Consider the following 21,503-nt stretch of genomic DNA (forward strand, 5'->3'; position numbering starts at 1 on the left):
TATGTGGTGCTGAGGAATCGAACCCAGGGCATCATGCATGCAAGGCAAGCTCTCCACCACTGAGCCACCTTCCCAGCCCAGGCTACCTACAACTGGCTACCTGCTGCCTGTTAACTGAATAATAAAGAGTCCAATGTTTCATATTCCAAAATGTGGCTTCTGAGATGATTCACCTTACACTACTGTCACTTTTGTAAGCCATTTTTGCAACTGGTAGAAAGAATCTAGTTTTCACTCTTCAGGAAAGCTCATTGTATAAGTAATCAACCTGTTTAAATTGTTTGTGTATTGTGGAGCATTACCAGTCTTTTCATATTTAAACCAGTTTCAAGGTCAAAATTTAATTCCCCAGGTGACTAGATGAAGTGAATCAAGTCTGGAGGTCTTTCCTCCCTGCCATGAGTACTTTGTTGGATTTACTACCTATTGACAAATTTGTTACTTAAACTGTGGCTTTGTTTTGCATTTACAGAGTTCTGCTGAGTCTGTAATGGCGAGTAAAACCAACCACCATGCTATTTAGGCCCTTTTGTAAAGGGCCAGGTGCATTTGACTTCTGCACAGTCTCAATACACAGGTGGCTGGACTTTAGGAAAAAAGCTTAACACTAAATATTCTAGATAACTTTGGCTCCATTTACACACTTTTTAATCCTTTTGGTCATTACAACTGTTTTTGCCATTATATCTCATAATGACAACAAAAATGACAGCATCTGAGAGCTTTCCTACTTTATTATAAAGAAGTCCAGGGACATTCTGGTTTGCAGATACACACAGACACATGCATAGCTACATGAGAATCAAAATCACACACATTCTTCATATGGTAAAGCCACAATAGTGCAGTTCCTAAGAAAGGTTAAATCAAAGTAATAAATATCAGTAAATGGGTACTTGAAAAGGGTGGGGCCAATGAAAGAGTAAGCTACTAATGAAGAGGAGAGAGAGAATACACACCAAAATTCAATGCATATTCTAAAAAAATTAATAAAGTTGAGGAAGGAATGGGTGAGTATATTGAAAGGGGTGACATTGCTCAAGAAGCATTGTATTCATTAACTACTTTGTTTAATGACTCCTTTGTACAAATAAAGATAATTTTTAAAAAAAAATCCTGTTGATACTATGTACTCACATCTGAGTTCCAGGTATTATTGACAGTGACCTTAGCATTAATGTCACTTACAAATCTACTCAATAGGGGCTGGGAAGGTAGCTCAGTGGTAGAGCACTTGCCTTGCATGCATGAGGCCCTGGGTTCGATTCCTCAGCACCACATAAGCAAAAAGAAAAAAGCTGGAAGTGGTGCTGTGGCTCAAGTGGTAGAGTGCTAGCCTTGAGCTGAAGAGCTGAGGGACAGCGCCCAGGCCCAGATTTCAGGCCCCACGACCAGAACCTCCCCCCCCCCCAAATCTACTCAATAATGGATTTCTGAAAGAAAATATTTATACTTAATATTTTTCCCTTCAGCTTTACCCAAACAAGTTCTAATTTAATTAACTGAGTCATTGTACATGCCAGTCAAATATCAGACATAAATGGGATGGAAAGTTTGCTTCCATTTTTAATATTTGACTGTGGACAGCTTTTATGCTGTCCTCTTTCTCTGTGTTCCAAATGTGGACAAGGCAATAAGGAATTCTAGTTAGCTAATAAGATATCTCTGTTTAGTATTTGTAGAAAATTTAAACTATATAAGCTTGAGCATATGAGAAGGAAAGCATACTCCATGTCTACTAATGCTACCACTGAAAATAGAATGCTTACAATTAAGTGTAAGCTGAGTGTCTTTTTTATATACTACCAAGGGTTTGTGTAAGTAGGGTCAGTAACACCTGAGGTGTGTATTGTTCTGATAATATGACACACTGAATGGCAGAATGGTTAACTCCCCATGCACAGTCAGCGCCTGTTTATACTTAAAGTTCTTATAGTTTTTCCAAAGTCTTTCTCATGTCTTTCATAATTTGTTGCGTTTCCTCAATAGTTTTGAGCACTACTCAGATACTTCAGATTTGGAAACCTGTACATGATTGCCTATACATAGTTTGCCAGGATATTCTCCATTTCCTTTAGGTCAAATCATTTCTGAATTTATTGACTGGATTGTATTTATCTTTGCATTTTTAAATCTAGTATGGTTCTGATATATGTGAGTCACAGGAGGAGGCAACAATGCTTGATAAGAAATGTACTCATAAGCTGGGCGCTGGTGGCTCATGCCTGCAATCCTAGCTCCTCAGTAAGCTGAGATCTGAGGATCATGGCTCAAAGCCAGCCCAGGCAGGAAAGTCCATGAGACTCTTATCTCCAATTAACCACTAGGAAACCAGAAGTGGCGCTGTGGCTCAAGCAGTGGAGCCCTCACCTTGAGCTGAAGAGCACAGGGACAGTGCCCAAGCCCAAAAAAAGAAAAAAAGGAAGAATAAAGAAGTGTACTCATTACCTTGCCCATGTAATTTTAACCCCTCTGTATAGTATTTTCACAATAAAAAAAGAAGAAGACTTAATTGAGATAATAGAATACTTGTAAAGAGGCCTTAATTTATAATGTATAGCATAAATTTTGTTTCTATTTCAAGGCATTGGCTGTCTATAGTTAAATATGCCATTATAACAATGAATCTATTTGTAGACAAACTTACACTAGATTCATAATTTTATTCCACAGCATGCATGATAGTAGTTCATACAATAATTCTTACTTTGATTTTTTTCAGTATATCTTTTGAAAACCTTTAATCTATTTGTAACTCTCCCAGAGAAAGAGCCCAAATATTACTTATATCTTTAAAAATCACAAAATACTCTTTTCATATAACATACAAGTATTTTCTGAGTGGAAGAAAAAAATGGGTGATTAGCTAGAAAATTATTAGGACATTACAGTTTGAAGTAGATTGTATATAAACACCAAGAAAAAATAATTGTATCAATTAAAATATTTTAAAAAATCATATATGACTAGATAAAACCAAGAATAATTGAATGAATAGGTAATTTTATAATCATTCACATTTAAAATTTCAAGGGTCAGGCATAGGTAAACATATTTTGAATGATCAGCAGTGAAATGACGTGTATGTGAGACTAATGAAGGAGGGCATTAGAAACCAGATTATAAAACATATGAAAAACTGATTTGTAAGTTATTTAATACGTTACTTAAATTTTAATATTTGACATAGTAAAATTACCTGTTAATGGTCCTTAAAATAAATAATTTATCTGTTTTGCATAAATGAATGCCCTGAAACTTATATTCTGATTATTCTGAGGGGAATTTTGGAACAAAAAGTAAAATAAACCTTTTTGATGACCCGTAGTCTATTGGGTTCTCATTTTAAAAAAAGCTATTTAAATAACTTTAGTCCAATCCAACCTACTTAAAACATCAAAGACCGTCTGTATTTTAACCAATACAAATGTACCCCTCTTCTGGCACTTTCACAAACCTAGTGCAGCCTTTTGGTGTGCAAAAAAAGTCAAGTTGGCTCTTCCCAATGGCTAGTGTAGTTCCTAGGTAAATTCTTCAATCTTGTCCATCCAGAAAAGGAAGAAAAGCTGCCCACTGTAGCTTTTCCCTTTTTCAGTCAGGAAAAACTGGATCCAGGCACAGTCCTAGGGTAGTAAGCTTTGCTCGGCATGAGTCACAAATTAGTTCCTCACATTCTCGGAGAAACATGTCATTTTAAGGAATTCCTCCACATTCTCTGTACTTGAAGATGTAGGAATAACTTCTCCCCTCCATGTTTCTAGTTTTCCAGGTTTCTCGGCCTCCTTTTGTGTGTATATCCTCATTTTGGAGGTCAAACTACTTTGATGTTAGACTGCTCTGCGAGGGTGGCCTGACTTCACTCTAAGCTACTTCTCATTTTCTCGTTTTTTTTTTAATTTTTTTATTTTCTTGGGTCTGGTCGTGGGGCCTGAACTCTGGGCCTGGGCGCTGTCCCTTAGCTCTTCAGCTCAAGTCTAGCGTTCTACCACTTGAGCCACACCGCCACTTCCGGCTTTTTTCTTTTTCTGCTTATGTGGTGCTGAGGAATCGAACCCAGGTCCTCATGCATGCAAGGCAAGTGCTCTACCACTGAGCCACCTTCCCAGCCCCCCCTTTTTTAATGTTTGTTTTTTTGGCATTTTAGAACATCTGTAGAAATGGTAATCTGAGAACATACAACTTATAACAAATACTTAAATGCAATTATATGCCTATATGTAAGAAAGGGAAGGATGCTTGGGCAAGCTACTATATATCTGTAATTACAGTCACAGGAGAAGGGAACCGACGGAGGATTACAGATTAGAGTCTGAGGATGGGCACAGCTGAAGCTCAGGACTAGTTGAAAGCAAACTAAGGTGAAAGGACTGGGTATATAGCTCAAGTGCTAGCGCTTGCCTCACAAAGATGTGAAACTCATTTGTAGACAGCTCTATCTATGGCAAGTAATTTTTTTCTGTAGCCTGCTCCTACAGGTTATCCACTGATAATCCTCCCAAACCCTGATGTAGATGGACATTAACATTAACAATAGAAGTCTTGCATTTTAGATGTGACAGTGTGATTTAAGGCAGACAGAATTATGCACACAGCACTTGTATAGCTCTAAAGTCAGTTTGTCAAAAGTTCCTCTCTTCCTCTTAAAGCAAGTATACACTAATGATATTGAGAAGAAATGGGTTTTAAGCGAATGGGGTTAAAATCAGTTAATAAGCTAGCTTAAGGCACAGTAATGTAATGCTATCCACATTGTTCTTGGATATCGACACAAAATTAGCTCAAGTTCCTATCTCAAATCCTATGGGAAGTCCTGTCTTAATATATCCAGGAATAAAAACTCTCCTGGTCATGTCTGACAGATATTTCTTCTCCCTCTGTGGAATTCTTGTAGCTTATTTTTTTTTTTTGCAAGGCTTTGTTTTTGAAGCAGTTTTCATTGCAAATCAGGGAGATCAAGATAGTTTTTATCTCAGTAAGACATGCTGCTTAAAATTGATCTTAGCTATTCCTGTTAAAGCCTAGGGCTGCTCACCCATCTAGGATTAGTTCAATGATCTCTTTCTTTACTGATATTAGTGCACTGAAACACTTCTTTTTGCGTTCAGGCTAAAACAATGCCCATCCTCTCACCAAAACACACATATTAATTCTTAATAATTTATGTGTGTTAACTTACTATTGCCAAAATATGACAAATAGGATTAAGGTAAGGATCTTGACAAAGGGATATTATCATATTGGGGTAATCAACCATCCTGTGTATCAGTAAATCTTCCACTATTTCTTCTTTGAAGGGCAGTTATGATTGTACTTTATCTTAATGAGTGTTAAATGTCTCCTCAGAAAGCAAAAAGGGGTGGGCATTATAGTTCATGCCTGTAATTCCAACTACTGAAAAAAAGAAGGTAATAATACCATAGTCTGAAGATGGCTATAACTCAAGCTTTTAACAAAAAGAGAGCTTAAAGGTTAGAGGTTGTAAGGTAAGTGTTACAGTGCTTTTCTAGCACTGATTAGGCCATAAATTTAAAGACCCAGTACTGCCATTTTTTTTAAGGGAGCATGTGAGCTAGGTCGCAGTGGCTCAAGCCTGTAATCCTACCTACTCAGGAGGCTCAGATCTGAGGATAGTGGTTCATAGCCAGCCCAGGCATAAAAGTCCTGATAAGACTTTTTTTTTTTGGGGGAGGTCCGGTCATGGGGCCTGAACTCGGGGCCTGGGCGCTGTCCCTCAGCTCTTCAGCTCAAAGCTAGCACTCTACCACTTGAGGCACAGTGCCACTTCCGACATTTTTCTTTTTGCTTATGTGGTGCTGAGGAATCGAACCTCATGCATGCAAGGCAAGCGCTCTACCACTGAGCCACCTTCCCAGCCCAAGAATCTTTTGTCTCATTTACCACTCAAAAACCAGAAGTGGAGCAGTGGTTCAAGTGGTAAAGCATTAGATTTGAGCACAAAGAGGTTTAGGGACCATGCGTGGCCCCAAGTTCAAACCCCACAACTGACAAACAAAAATAATGGGGTAGGGTATGGAAACATTCTGTCAGCACAGAGAAGACGATGTGCAGATAGACAGGAAAGAGATTTAAAAATACGAAACTTAAATATTGAAATGATGTGACTACAAGGAAGTCATAAAACTGTAAGAAGAAAGGAACAGATTCTTCTTTAGAGTTGACAGGAGGAGCAGCCCTGCGCACCTCAAAACAAGAAGACACTGATTTTAGAATATTGATTTCAATAATCTGATGGGAATCAATATCTGTTGCTTTATGCCACCAAGTTTGTGATAACTAGTTACAGTATCAGGACTCTGACAAACCTTCTCTCCTGTCTTATTTTTCTGACCCTTCTGTTCTTTTCTGCTCTTTTTTTTCTCCCTAGAACTACATGGCTCACCATGAAGAACCAAGTGATCTGGAATTGGACGTGTGATTCAGTTGGTAAATCACCACCAAGAGCAAAAGCATCAGGTACCAAGTATGAATCCTGTTCTTGGACCAAGAAACAAAAAAGAAAGAAAAAGAAAAATTAGCTTTCTGTTTAGCATGTCTGAGAGGCTTTCTATCCCAGCAACAAACTACAGCACAGAATGCTCTATTAATTAAGAGTGGTGTAAAACATGTCCAAACTCTCCAAAAGGTATCTTCTGAACTTTGGTCTGGTTGCATTTTGAATCATGTTCATGCATGAACCACCATACCCTGAACCTTGAATTGTGGATAGGAAAAGAGTGAAGGATACCTGAATAAAATAACTTTCAAACTATACTTACCCTGTAATGTGACTTGAAGTTAGTTACAGTTTTTACTAATTGTCAGAGTCATCAAAACATCACACACACACACACACACACACACACACACACACACACACACACACACACACACACACACACACACACACACACATCATTGGTGTCAACCTAAACTTAATTTTGCCTCTCAGAACACTTCTTGTTTAAAAATTTTACAAACATGAATCATCAGAGTATAAATAAACTATTTCTATTTTTTCTATTTTTCAATACATCTCACATTAAAACTCTTAATTTTTGCCTAAGGAATGCCATAATCAGACTAGACTCCTGTTTCTTTCCACAGAATTGGTTCTTGTTTGAGATGGGATCATTGGATCAACTTGGATTTATGCCCATGTTGGTAAGAAAAAGAAGTTTGAATTTATTTTTAAGTCATAATAAGACATGTAGAGAAATGACTCATACAGAGATGAACTACTGAACACAGTAACAGGGTCTTGAAAGGATCAAGAAGGAGTGAATGCCAGACTGTCTTCACACTTGATTTTTTTTTCTTTCCTTTCAAAAGGCTCAGACTGAAGACCATGGCTTTTAGCTCTCAGGATGATTTCTGCAACTCCTGAGGTGTAGAGTGAGACAGACAGGAATCTCCAAGGTAACTTAGGTCTGATGCTTCCCAGGGGGCCCAGAGATGTGGCTTTTACTTCTGAGTTGATGGGTTACTTTGCAAGCCACAACTGAATAACATAACCTGATAGTTTTGTCTAAAAGGTAAAATAGGTATTTTGTATCATTCATTATAGGATTTTTTTCTCTTACTCAAGTAAGTTCAAAGAGTAAATTATAAGTTCATTTCCTTTTCCTGAATTCAGCATTTGCTTTAAATAGGATCCTTCAAAGACTGGTAAAGAAAAATTACAGTGTTGTGTTTCATCCTTTTTGAACAGACTCATTTTTTAGTTTTCAGAGTTGGTGAATTTATTATTATGTGATAATAAATTGGGAATCGAGAACAAAATGCACAATAAATACTGTTTATAAATGGATAGACTGTTTCCCTAACAGTTACTAATGCTGAGCAATGCTATTCATAGAAATAGTCATAGAAATGAACTCTTCTCATCACTCCTTACATAAAATTCCTGAGTTGAGAAAATACTTTTCATTTCAAATCATAAACAATTTGTATTTTTCCTACTCTCTTGGCAGGAGGACATCAACTATTTGTAAAAGTGCCAGTGTTTCTCTACCTGTGAATATCAGCCTTCTTATTTCACTGAGGTTTATATTACATTGAAGAATAAACCAGGCATACGCGGCATGTTTTATGGCAACCTTCTTGTCAGTGAAGCCTTGTTTTGCTTATCATAAGGTATTCAGGAAATTAACACTCTGCAGCTCTGAAAGGGTCCTCAGACAGCCCAGATTGGGGAACAGATTGCCTCTGCCATTCCTCCATCCTTTTGTCACACCTTAATAATTATGCACAATACAGACCAAAATGTCTCTCATTGTGCCCTGCTCCTGAGCACAGGACCACGGTGGCAGTCAATGGGAGCAAAATGGATCCAGGATATTTCATATTTGATCACATCCTGGGCAACAAACTATGAATGGGAATTAAAGAGCAATACTCAACAGAAGCTCTAAGATCCATCTTAAACTTGAGTATTTGAAATGAAAGCTAGTGACACATTATTATTCAGCAGGTGCATATCCATTGTTGGAACACACACAAACGACTGACAATCTGCAAACAGAGAAAGAGAGAGTACAGATTTTTTCTTTACCTTAAAAATCATAAGAATACCTTTTGGTGATAACTTATTTGGATAAGATTGGAAAGAGAAAAATTAAAACTAAAAAAAATCATTGACATTTCACTAAATTTCTTCTGTCAATTGTGTCAGTTTGGATCCATCAAAACTAATAAAAAATAAGCAATTTAAAATAAGGTTATTTGTAATACCATTTTAAAAGTATAGAAAATAAAAGAAGGCCATGGTAAATGTCATCAATACATTTTTTTACAATATTTACTGAACTCCTATGCTACTTATGTTAAGCGAATTGTGTAGTATTTCTTGCTAATTGTACTTTGACCACCAAGAGCAATTTGGAAGCTCTGATATTGAGCTTCTTGCTCACATGACAGTGCATCACACCAAGTCACATATTGTTAAGATGATACAGAATTATTATTCAGAATGCCATGTTTCCTTTTGAAAAAAAAATCTTTTTTTGGTTTGACAATGTATCATTTAGCACTTTTTTTCTATAAATGAATTCAGTGCCTCAGCAAAGTGCTAGATTGACAGACTTTTGGAGAGAAGGCTTCTGTTTACCCCTCAAATGAAGACAGCATGGGCAGCAGCAGGGGATGCTTCTACTTTTAGGCAGGTGGAGCTCTCAAAAAAAAAAAAAAGCCAGAAAATTCACACTGCTGTCAATACCATTTAAAGTTCTCACTTTACACCAGGTCCACATGAAAGAAAGCATTTTGTGGTTGTGGCTCACATCTCACTCGCCTTCCCATGCTAAAATGAAGTCTTCCAGCCAATTCTGGAATTAATATAAATCTGCCCATGCCACTGGCTCATGGTGAGAACCTGCAAAAACTAATACCCGCATTTCCAAACTCCAACAATTCATCATCTTTTATCTGCGAACTTCATCCTCACTCTGACTGGAAGTAGATTCTAATAAACTGGAGACAGGAGGTGGTCAACAGGAATCTGGTTTGTTTCATGTGTGTGGATGTACCAGAATATTTATTTGATCGAACAGTAGGAGTTATCATTCAACTTAAGGAAACTTTTCAGTTGAATTTCCCCTTTGGTAGGTGGATAATATTTCCTCTAATATTAACTTTTGTTTCTCTAGGGCAAATTCAATGGGTTACATAGAGCATTTCAGTTACATGATTTCATAATGTTGAAATTTAATTCTTGTAAAAGGATATTGCTAATTAACAATTCTCTCATATTTCTGTCTCTATTTTTATTAGTAGAAATTTTTGAGGTATGCTAATGAAATGAGTAAATCTGGTGACAGTTTTTTAAAAGTATTTCAGATGTTTAAGCCATGAAAATATGTCATGCATATTCTCATGTGGTGAAAAAGCTTAAAAATGAAAGATCTGGTGGGAATATATAATGATAATAAGTTTTGACAATAGTGTTTTGAATAAAAAACTCTCATTAAAGCAGTAAAATTATTCTGAGAAATTTCAACAAACCTATTGTAACTTGTGACTTTTCAAAGATTTGGTCAGTATGTTAAATCCAGTTAAACATGGGTATTGTATACATTTTTCTATAGAAAAGAAAAAATACTGTAGTCATATTTTATTTCCAGTATAAATAAATATCCTAGCAAGTAATTTATTTTCACTCTTCCTGAGAAAATAGTAATTTGGTTAACATTATTGGCATTGATGTAGCTATATCTTCTCTAGGAATTGAAGGTGATCCTCTATACCTCTGATTGTATGTATCACAGATTCTGAATTAAATCACCCATTCTGTGTGAGTGTATGCATGCACATGTGCACAGGCATGTACATACATACTTGTGTAAAGGCTTAAACTCAAGGCCTCATTATCCTGCTAAGATTTTCACTAACCACTGTCTCTGTAACACTGGAGCCCCCTCACCTGCACCCATGTGCCATTATTATTCACTTCAGCATTATTCACCCTAGTCAAGAAATGGAAGCAATTCAAATACACACTGACAGATAGATAAACATAAATATACACAATGGAGTGAGTCTAATCCAACCTTTAAAAAGAAAGAGATCCTTGACTGAGATATAAATGGACACTGAGGATGTTATATTAAATAAACCATGGCAGTCAGTTAAAAACAACAGCAGCAGCAGCAGCAACAATAAAATACTGTGCCCTGCTGGCACATTCTTGTCTCTTCAAACTAGTAGGAAACTTGAGACTGGGAGGATTGTAGTTCCAGGTCAGCCAGGCAGAAAATCTATAAGACTCCATTTCAATAGAAGGAAGCTGGGTGTAATGTTTTGTGTGAATGCCATTACAACAAAGATGGAAAGTATAAAAAGGTAAAATATGGTCCAGAGGTAGCTAAAGCACAAGCATAACTAGTAAAAGCCTAGAACTGGAACTCTGGCTCAGCAATAGAGGACCTAGCTAGCAAACACATGGCCCTGAGTTCAAAACCCAGTAACACCAAAGCCCTAGACAAACACTGTATCATTTCACCCACACAGAGAAGCTAGAGTACTCAAGTGAAATTTGAGTATGCCAAATTAACCTTGATTTCTTGGGGATAAGTCTTACTTGATATGGCATAATATAATTTTCATAAAATGTTATATTTTTGATAATTTCAGTTGAGTTTTTTGGCATCTGTATATCTATATCTTTTCTTGAAATATAAGGTATTTTTCTATTATTGACTTAAGGTGTCAAAAATCAAGTTGGAAAGGATGGAGAAAAATATGCAAGTATAATATCTTTCATATTTATTTTTAATAGTACTCTTCATTTTTTGAACCACATGTGAATCCAAATTAGTGCTTGATGTCACTTGCTTTCAACCTAAGGTACCCATTTAGTATTTATTGAACAGTGGTTTGTTCCCAAGGAATTTTGTCATTAATATGTTTGTCTACACTTGTTCTTTTGTAAGTCTGTCTAAGTCTAGTAGTATATATAAATGGAGTTCATTTTGATATTCAAAACTTGCATGTAAAGCACATTAAAATATCTGGAAATGTTTTGTTTTCACCTTCATTTATAGAGATAAACAAAAATTTTGTTTGATTTATGATACCCTGTAAGATTTTCTTTGATCCTGGGAAGATTGTCTTTATTCAATAGTTTTCCTCAACTTTCTGCTACTTTTTGATGTGATATATTTTTTGGTACCATGGAATTAGCTACTTTTAATTGTTCTGTACTTACCATGATCTCTTTATTTAAAAATTATCTATGGATACAATGTTTCTATGGTGATTTTTAAAGTCAGTCCTTTTAAACATAGTTACTGTGTTTTCTATTTTGTGGTATTCATCTCTCCCTGTTAAGAAAGTTTGACTACATTCTCAGTACCTTCCATCTCTTATCCCAGCAACTTGGACTGAAAAAATAGAATGATGACAGATGGAGAACAGTTGGGCAAAAATTTTAGCAAGACCCTATTGTAGAGAAAAGGACAGGTGTTGTTCTACTTGAATCATAGCTGTGCAAAAGGTACAGGTAGAAAGATCACAGTCTGAGGCCTGCCAGGCAAAACGCTTGAAACCATATCAGAAAAACTACTAAGGCAAAAGGAGTAGAGGTGTGGCCCAAGGGGTAAAACAATTGTTTGGCAAGAGCAAAGACCTAATTAAAAAAATAACACTGCTATTAAGGAGAAGAAAAAGGAAGGAAGAAGAAAGGAGGAAGTAGAGGGGAGAGGTGGGAGAAAGGAAAGGGAAGATAAAAGAGGGGGAGGGCAGGGAAGGAGAGGAAAGGAAAAGGAAGGAAAATTCAACTACTCTTTTAAGACAGAGGCTGAGATAGTGGAATATTTTCCTTCGACTTAAAACTACCTTAGAACTGAATACTGACAGGCTGATTGCAGTATAAGATAGCTTTGCTGGTGTGGGAGACAACTGTATTTTTACCCTCCCCACACCTGGGTTAATTTCAATAGTTTTATCTGGGTGTGGGAATCTAAGACCCCTTGGGAATGATTACCTAGACTAAAGATTCTGCAGCACACAGCTGCTCTGAGGGTAGTCTTTTTAGACTAGGAGCTGGGAGAGAGTGAGTTCTATATTGGGTGTACCTTTCCACATTAGGGCTTTTATCACACTGACCTTTGCAAGGAGAGGGAGTAAGTTATGGACAAAATGGTACAGACTGAGATTGAATAAACTTGCTTGAATAAATGGTCCTCCATTAGAGTTGTGCCTTTAGGAGAATTTCCAGAGACCTAAAGAGTTATTATTTTTATATAATTTTCATGAGTTATGGTTATTTTACTGGAAGTCATGGTTATTTCATTTTGGAAGAGGGTTCTAGGAGATCGTCACACCACAATTCCACAAGTGTTTCTTGCCCTTTGTACCTTTTTTTTCAAGTCTGGAAAAATCATGGTATTTATACATTTTCCAATGCCTCTACTTGCACATGTGTTTTTGGATAGTAGATCCTGTGTGCCTAAATTTTGTCCACCTTTCTCAATGGTTACTTGTTCAGTAAGTACACTATATTCTTCTCATCAAATGGCCTAAGTAAATGTCTCCTACTCAATATGTTACATTTCTCCCTGTTCACTGGCATCTTTCTTGCCTCGTGGATTCTTTATATTTTCCATGTTTTTTTTTCCTCCCTGGTCTATTCGGACATGATCAAAATTAATAAAGGCACCTTAGTCAAAGCAATAGTTCTTGAAAGTAATTGAAATCTTCTCAGTTAGCTCTGTTGTACCATGTTGCATTCTGTACAACAATGTTTTCAAGGATGGTGATCCAAACTTTGGAATCACAAATGTAACCAAATTTCAGAAATTCCATAATTACAGAATCTGAGATCTAAGTCTGGTACACTGGATAGATTTATTATGATTCTGAGAACATTCTCAATGACCAAACAATTTCCTTTAATTGAGCACTTACTGTATTGAGCACTTACTGCATTGTAAGTCTTCTGCTAAATATTTCTTGTATTCTAAATTTTACTTGTATTTTTAACTTAGTTCATAAAAACCTCTAACCCTCAGGTACTAACCTACTTTTTACAATGAAAGAAGGTGAGAAAAAGCTGGGTGCCGGTGGCTCATGCCTGTAATCCTAGCTACTCAGGAGGCTGAGATCTGAGGATCGCAGTTCAAAGCAAGCCCAGGTAGGAAAGACCATGATACTCCTATCTCCAATAAACCACTAGAAAACTGGAAGTGGTGCTTTAGCTCAATTGTAGAGTGCTGGCCTTGAGCTAAACAGCTGAGGGACAGTGCCCAGGCCTAGAGTTCAAGCCCCACGACCAAAAAAGAAGAAGAAGAAGAAGGTGAGAAAAAAAAAACCCAGCTCAGTAACTTGTCTAGTCACTCAGCTAAATCTTTACTCCTGAATAGGACATGGAAAATACATTGTTTTATCCCAAGGCCTATAAAATTATGTTCTTAATTTGGTTGATATATTTACTGTAAGCAATATATTGATGCTTGCTTAGTTGTCTAGTAATAACAAGTTGTAATCTAGGAAATCAAGTGCAGTATTCATCTAAGAAATACAAGGTATTTGTATATATTCTGATTATGTGAATTCGTCAAAATTCTTAACTTTTCTAAAGCTCAATAAATTCATACACATTTTGTTAGGAAAAAATAAGAATGAGATAACATGTCTTTAATTTCTTCATATTCTGCACTAACCATTGTAGACTAACAAAATAATTCTTGGTCGATGTTCCCTCAGTCGGCCTTGCTCATGTACTCAGTTGATGTTTTCTTTTTCATTATGTACACAGAGAACATTCTTCAGGGTTTGCAGTAAAGAATCATTGTGATCTGAAATGCCAAACCCAACATCATATTTCTTGACTCTAATATCATTAGACAGTCATATTTTATGGCTGTGACAGCAAGGCTATGACAGATGACACTTGGAAAGTGTTGGGAGAGAAAGCTCATATAGCACTTAATCAAATGGTTGCAATGTCTAAAAGGATTAAAGTCAAGCAGACTATGACTCATAAAATTATGTTTCCTATTATTATCTTAAAACTGACAATGAAATACTGTCTTAGATGTATGTGTATGTATGTATGTCTATGAATGTGTATGTGTATTCCCTATTCTTTTTGAAAATTTTATAGGACAAAATCATGCCATGATTCTCAGTTTTGTATAAGTAATTTTAAGACTGTTTATATGCACTTGCATACTTCCCATGGTATCTTGGAAAACTGTTACATTATCTTTTCCTGTCTAGTGATTATTAGACTATCGTATGACTTTAAAACACCAAATACAAAAAATAGAGAAAGAAAGAGAGGAAGAAAGAGGGGAAGAGAGAAGGGAGAGGAAAGGAGAAGGGAGAAAAGAAAAAAAGGAAGGCAGCAAAAGAAGGAAAGATAAGAAAAGTGAACAACCAATAAATAACATTACTTTCACAATTCAGAGGCTTGTATTAATATATTTTGAGGACTTTTAAGGCTCAGAGCTATATGTTAATACATTTCTACAAATTTAATATGAACATTGAAATCCTAAAATATTAGCTACTCTTAAGAGTAGCTAATATTGCCCAATTTTTAATTTGTAGTAAAAGAATGTTTATTTTCCATGGTTTGCAAAAGCATAATCATCATACATACCATATTATTCTATAAAATGATAATTGGATGGTCTTCTAACAGATGAATTTAGTGTGAATTTTTCTCCAAAATAAAATTTGCAAAATACTTTTTAACTGCCCTGGAGTAGATTTCACCCAAATGTTTGCCTTCTCCTTTGTTTCCCCTTCCCATCCCTTCCCAACCCTCCTCCCCCCACCACCACCAAAGTTGTAAAGTTCATTTTCAACATAATGACTTGTACATCTCATTGTTGCAATGGGTCCACTTGTATCCCTATTTAAACAATTTGTTTTTCCCTTCCCCTCCACAAATTATAACAGCATCAAATACAGTAAAAGAAGACCTCACATTGATTTTTAGAAACTTCTTTTGATGTTAACCAAATATGTGTAATTTCTATATACATTACTGAAATTGGGTGATACTACTTGCTAATTTATCTAGCAACGTACAACTGCTTAGTAAATTGCTTGTGTAATATATTAAAAAGACAAAAATTTATCAAGTTGGTACAAAACTGTAATTCAAACTGAAAGGCTTGTAGATTTCAAATGAAAGACAATGAAAAGTTTCTATCTAGTTTTGTATCATTACTTTTTGTTTTTTAAAGAAATGCAAATCAAAACAACATTGAGATATCACCTCACCCCAGTTAGAACGGCAAAAATCAAGAACTCTAACAACAACAGATGCAGGAGGGTATGTGGACAGAAAGGAACCTTACTTCATTGTTGGTGGGAATGTAAACTTGTTCAACCACTTTGGAAAGCAGTATGGAGGTTCCTCAAAAGACTTCACCTAGAACTCCCCTATGACCCAGCAATCCCACTTTTGGGCATTTACCCAAATGTTTACAAACAAGACCACACTAAAGCTACCAGCACAACAATGTTTATTGCAGCATTATTTACCATAGCTAAGATATGGAACCAACCCAGATGCCCCTCAGTAGATGAATGGATCAAGAAAATGTGGTACATATACACAATGGAATTCTATGCCTCCATCAGAAAGAATCACATTGCCCCATTTGTTAGGAAATGGAAAGGTTTGGAAAAAATTATATTAAGTGAAGTAAGCCAGGCCCAAAGATACATAGGTCCCATGGTTTCCCTTATTTGCAATATCTAGTATAGGTATGAGTCAAGCGGAAAAGGTCAGATAATGTGATGTTAGGAAAATGAACCCTTAAATATGTATTTTAATGTCTTCGTTTCTTTCATGCATGTCTTCTAACGCATTTATAAGATTATTTCTTTGTTGCTTTGTATGTCCCTCCCCCACAGTTTAATCCCCGCTTTCACTATATTTGATGTCAGTATAACATGTGGAGGAGATGGGGACAAACAAGTCGTTTAAGGATTCAGGTGGACCTGTTGCAACAATGAGATGTACAAAATGTCATCTCAAAACCAGCTTTACAATGTCTGTGTGTGGGGGGGAGGGGGGTATGATTGGGTGGGGGGGAAGGGGGAAGCTGGGAAGGGAGGTGAAGGGTAAACAAAGGAGGAGGCTGCAATGCTTGGTAAGAAATGTATGCATTATCCTGCCCATGTAATTGTAACCCCTCTGTACAGTATGTTCTCAAATAAAATAAAATAAAATTTAAAAAAAGAATAATACTGAAGAGATTATTATTATTATTATTATTATTATTATTATTATTATTATTATTATTATTATTATTATTATTTTGGTCGGTCATGGGGCTTGAACTCTGGGCCTGGGTGCTGTCCCTCAGCTCTTCAGCTCATGGCTAACACTCTGCCACTTGAGCCACAGCACCACTTCCAGTTTTCTGGTGGTTTATTGGAGAAGATTCTCATGGTTTTTCCTACCCAGGCGACACTCAGATCTTAGCCTCCTGAGTAGCCAGGATTACAAGTGTGAGCCACTGGTGCCAAGCTGTTTATTATTTTTTTACTTTAAAACTCTGAAATTCCATGGAAATGTACACACACAGACACACACATACACACACACACACACACACACACACACACACACACACACACACATACACAAATACCTAGATTCAACTGAAGCTTGTCCAAAATTCTGAGGTATTTGGGTCTTTTAGCACCTGAAATATTTCAATATATATCTGTACTTTCTAATTTTCGTAAAGTTAGATTTGATATCTATATTTCATTACTCTCCCCTTGATTAAACTGATTTGGTTGTACTTGAGACAATCTTATTTAACTTACATTATGACTATCATAACTATTTTTTGAAAAGAGTAGGAAGAATTGCTTTTGCTAAAGGAAGGAAACCATGGTGAACACACTTGCAGTTTTTAAAATAACATAAAATATCAAAATATTCTATTTTTATAGTGAAATATGACCTTTCTAAAGCACATTTATAGTTTTGAAATGTACATCAATCCCTAGCTCTAAGGATCATGAAAAAGCTTAATTTATCTTGGCTGTGATCCTAGCTGTCAACAGACTCTCAAAGACTTTATTGTAGTTTTATTGAAACATGCAAATCGCTGGGCTACTGGGAACTTCCTTAGGTCCAGGAGAGACTATACTCCACAAACAGCAAACATGGGATAGCAGTATGCATGTACACAAGTGAAATTGACTATATAGAGTTTTATAGTTTCTAAATCAATGGTCAAAAGTAAGTAATGAAACATATACTCTTGACCAAAAAAAAAAAACCATGAAAAACAAAAAACAACAACTGCTGTGCCTGTCAAAGCACAATTTTTTAAGAAAGTTTACTTTATTGTAATGATGCTGTACAGAGGAGTTACAGTTACATAAGTAAGGTAATGAGTATATTTCTTTTTTTTTCTTTTTTTAATATTATTTTATTTTATTTGAGAACATACTGTACAGAGGGGCTACAATTACATGGGCAGGATAATGCATACATTTCTTACCAAGCATTGCAGCCTCCTCCTTTGTTTACCCTTCACCTCCCTTCCCAGCCTCCCCCCTCCCCCTACCCAATTATACCCCCCTTCCCCCCCCACCAACAATGAGAAGTACAAAATGTCATGAGTATATTTCTTATGGAGCATTGTTACTCCCTCCTTCCTTGTTCTATAATCCCTTCCCTGTCCTACCTCCCCACTCCTCCCCACCCCCAAGTTGTAAAGTTCATTTCCAACATAGTATCCTTTGAGAGACATTTGTTGCAATAGGTCATCCTGTGAAGTGCACAATCTTAAAATCCCTGTTGCTTTTTGTAAACATGGAAGTATCCTCTCCAATGTTACATTTTTATGTAATTCACCCTAGGTTTTTGTGAATAAAGTTCCATTCACTACCATCTCCTTGCTTTGGAAATTATATTAAACTTAAGTTTATCCCTTGTTGTCAGTATTTTGGTACCCTGTGTCTTGTATATACATTTATCTGATTTGTGGAAGGAAAGGGTAATAACAAAATGATGAGACAAAGGGTAAAGGGTAAACCAAAGCAAGAAGATAGTCACAAGATAATATGTTGGAAATGAACATTACGACTTGGGGAAGTAATCAGTGTTTGACAAGAAAATGAACTATACAACTTGTCAACACCTTCATCTGTATCATCCCCCTTCAACCCACCCCTTCCCTTACTTTTCTTCTTGTGATACATACAATGAAGTCTTGACTACATTTGTCCCCTTGCCCTTTTCTACCCCTGTCTTTTACCCCACTTGGATGTTCCCATTTCCTGGTGTGGATTTTGTTGGGCTTTCATCTAAGCTTTCCAAAAGCATATACTATTTCTGCTCTCCATAGTGTCTGTTATATTTCAGTTAATTTATTTTTAACCAATTACATACCACCTAACATGTTCGTTTCTAAATCTATAGGTGCATTTTATCTACCACAAATGAAGAAACACTTGCAAGCTTTCTATCTCTGGGTTTAGCTTACTTCACTTAATATAACTTTTCCAAAACTTTCCACTTCTGATAGATAAGTACAATTCTATTCTCTATTCTATTTTTTTTAATCTGTTCATCCATTGAAGGGTTTCTGGGAGGATCCATATCTTGGCAACAGTGAATAGTGCTAGAATCATCATGGTTGTGCTTGATGGCTTTACTGTAGCCTTGTTTGTGTTCCATTGGATAAATGACCAGGAGTGGGATTACTGGGTCATTGGGAAGCTGTATGTTTAGTTTTTGTTTTTGTTGTTGTTTTCAGAACCTCCATAATAAATTGTAGAGTGATTGAACAAGCTTACATTACTACTAACAGTATATTAGAGGTCCTATTTAGCTCAATCCTCATGGGCATTTATTGTTTGTTTGTTTGTTTTGATACTAGCCATTCTAACTGAGGTGAGGTAGAATCTCAGTGTTGTTTAGATTTATATTTCTTTTATGACCAGAGATGTTAAACATTTCTTCATATGTCTTTTGGCTACTTTTATTTCTTTTGAGAATTCTCTCTTTAAGTCATTAGCCTATTTATTAATTGGGTTGTTGTTTCTTTGCAGGTTTAATTTTTTTTAATTTTAAAGATACTGTACAGAGGGCTTACAGTAACATGAGTAAGGTAATGAGTACATTTCCTACTGATCATTGTTATTCCTTTGTTTTCCCGTACTATCCCTTCCTTCCCCACTTCCCCAAATCCTCCCCCCCCCACAAAAAATTGCAAAGTTCATTTTCAACATAGTCCCTTGTTCATCTCATTGTTACAATAGGGCAACCTGTATGCTTGTTTTTGCATTTTGTTATTTCCCTTCCCCTCCCCAAATTAGGAAAATTTATATACAAGATACAGGGCACTGGAATCAAATACAGTGACAACAAGGAGGAAGAACATACCAAAGAAACACAAAAAATCGTATAGAACATTAAAAACAATAGCGACAAAGAGAAAACCTCTTGTGTCCCTATCTTGGGGTTCATTTCGCTTAGCATCATCTTATATGGCCCTATGTACATAGCTTTTGACCTTTTCTGTTTGTCTGGTAAGATTATCCTAGAAACTGTAGGAACTATGTTTCTTTGGGTCTGGCTTACTTTACTTAATATAATTTTTTCCAAGTCTTTCCATTTCCTAACAAATGAGGTGGTGTCATTCCATTTGTGTGTGTGTGTGTGTGTGTGTGTGTGTGTGTGTGTGTGTGTGTGTGTGTGTGTGTCACATTTTCTTGATCCATTCATCTGCTGAGGGACATCTGGGTTGGTTCCTTATCTTAGCTATGGTGAGTAATGCTGCGATAAACATAGTTGTACTGGTAGCTTTAGTACAGCCTTGCTTGTGATAGTTTGGGTAAATGCCCAGAAGTGGGATTGCTGGGTCATAGGGGAGCTCTATGTGGAGTCTTCTGAGGAACTAAAGTTTTAATTTTTGGGGAGTTACTTTTTTGAGCTCTAAATATACTCTGGATATTAGGCTCTTATGTATCACTGGTAAAAATATACTCCTATTCTGTGGGTTTTCTATTTCGTGTGTTAGCTATGTCCTTTGTTGTTTCTGGTTTTTAATTAGAGTTTCAACCTGTGCCCAAGAGCCTTAGTGTTTCTCATACCTCTTCATGCAATGGTTTCCAGTCTTACATTTAGGTCTTTGATACATTTTAAATTGGTGTTTGTGCAAGGTGATACTAACAATTTACCACACTTATTTCTATTAATAGTTTGAAAATGTCCACTTTAATGTCCTCTTCCATTTGTAAAAACAATGCTAGTTCTATAAAAAATAGAGAAAATATGACTTATTGGAGGAAATCTGTTGAACAGAAACACAGAGTGACAGAAGAAAATTATTTTGTCTAAGTTGTCAAGCCAAATACCACACCTACAACTGAATAGCAATGAGTAATTCCTTATGCTTGATAACTGGAGTGTCCTAGACGTAAATTTTCTAAAATTCTATTCTGAAAGTTAATTATAAGAAGGTATTAAGAATATGATACTTCATCCTGGATTCCTAGTCAATGCATAGATTTCCTTGATGAGAGTATCTTTGTTTCATTAAGGTTTATCCGTATTTGAAATAATTTAATTTCATTGCTTACCCAGAAAGTGAGTAAATTTAAAGTAATGTGAAGGGTAATTCTTCTTTCTTTAGTTTACAAAGTATAAGTGAACCACGCACTGGTGGCTCACACCTGCAATCTTAGCTACTCAGGATGCTGAGATCCAAGAATTATGATTCAAAGCCATGGAAGGGCAGGAAAGTCCCCATGAGACTCTCATCTCCAATTCACCACTCAAATAACTGAATGCGGCTCTATGACTCAAAGTGGTAGAGCACTAGTGCCCAGGCCCTGAGTTCAAGCGATATGACTGGCAAAAAAAAAGGTACAGGTGAATCTACTAAGCAATGGATACTTAAACCAATAAAAACTGATGCACGTATGCAAAATGATATTTACAAGCTTGACATTAGTGGCTGATACCTGTAATCCTAGCTATTCAGAAGGTTAAGATTTGAGGATCATGGTTCAAAGCC

At 36.2% G+C, this 21,503-nt stretch overlaps 1 long non-coding RNA gene across 1 annotated transcript; it reads left to right on the forward strand.

The window, feature by feature from the left end:
* Positions 1-6,385: 6,385 nt before the first annotated feature.
* LOC138831723 (uncharacterized) lies at positions 6,386-7,385 on the forward strand. The gene is made up of 3 exons (XR_011373434.1): positions 6,386-6,474; positions 7,105-7,161; positions 7,330-7,385. It is a non-coding gene; the product is annotated as an uncharacterized lncRNA (long non-coding RNA).
* Positions 7,386-21,503: the final 14,118 nt, after the last annotated feature.

The sequence above is a fragment of the Dipodomys merriami genome, unplaced genomic scaffold, assembly GCF_024711535.1.
Source record: "Dipodomys merriami isolate MVZ:Mamm:240054 unplaced genomic scaffold, mDipMer1.0.p SCAF_2, whole genome shotgun sequence".
NCBI classification, from domain to species: domain Eukaryota; kingdom Metazoa; phylum Chordata; class Mammalia; order Rodentia; family Heteromyidae; genus Dipodomys; species Dipodomys merriami.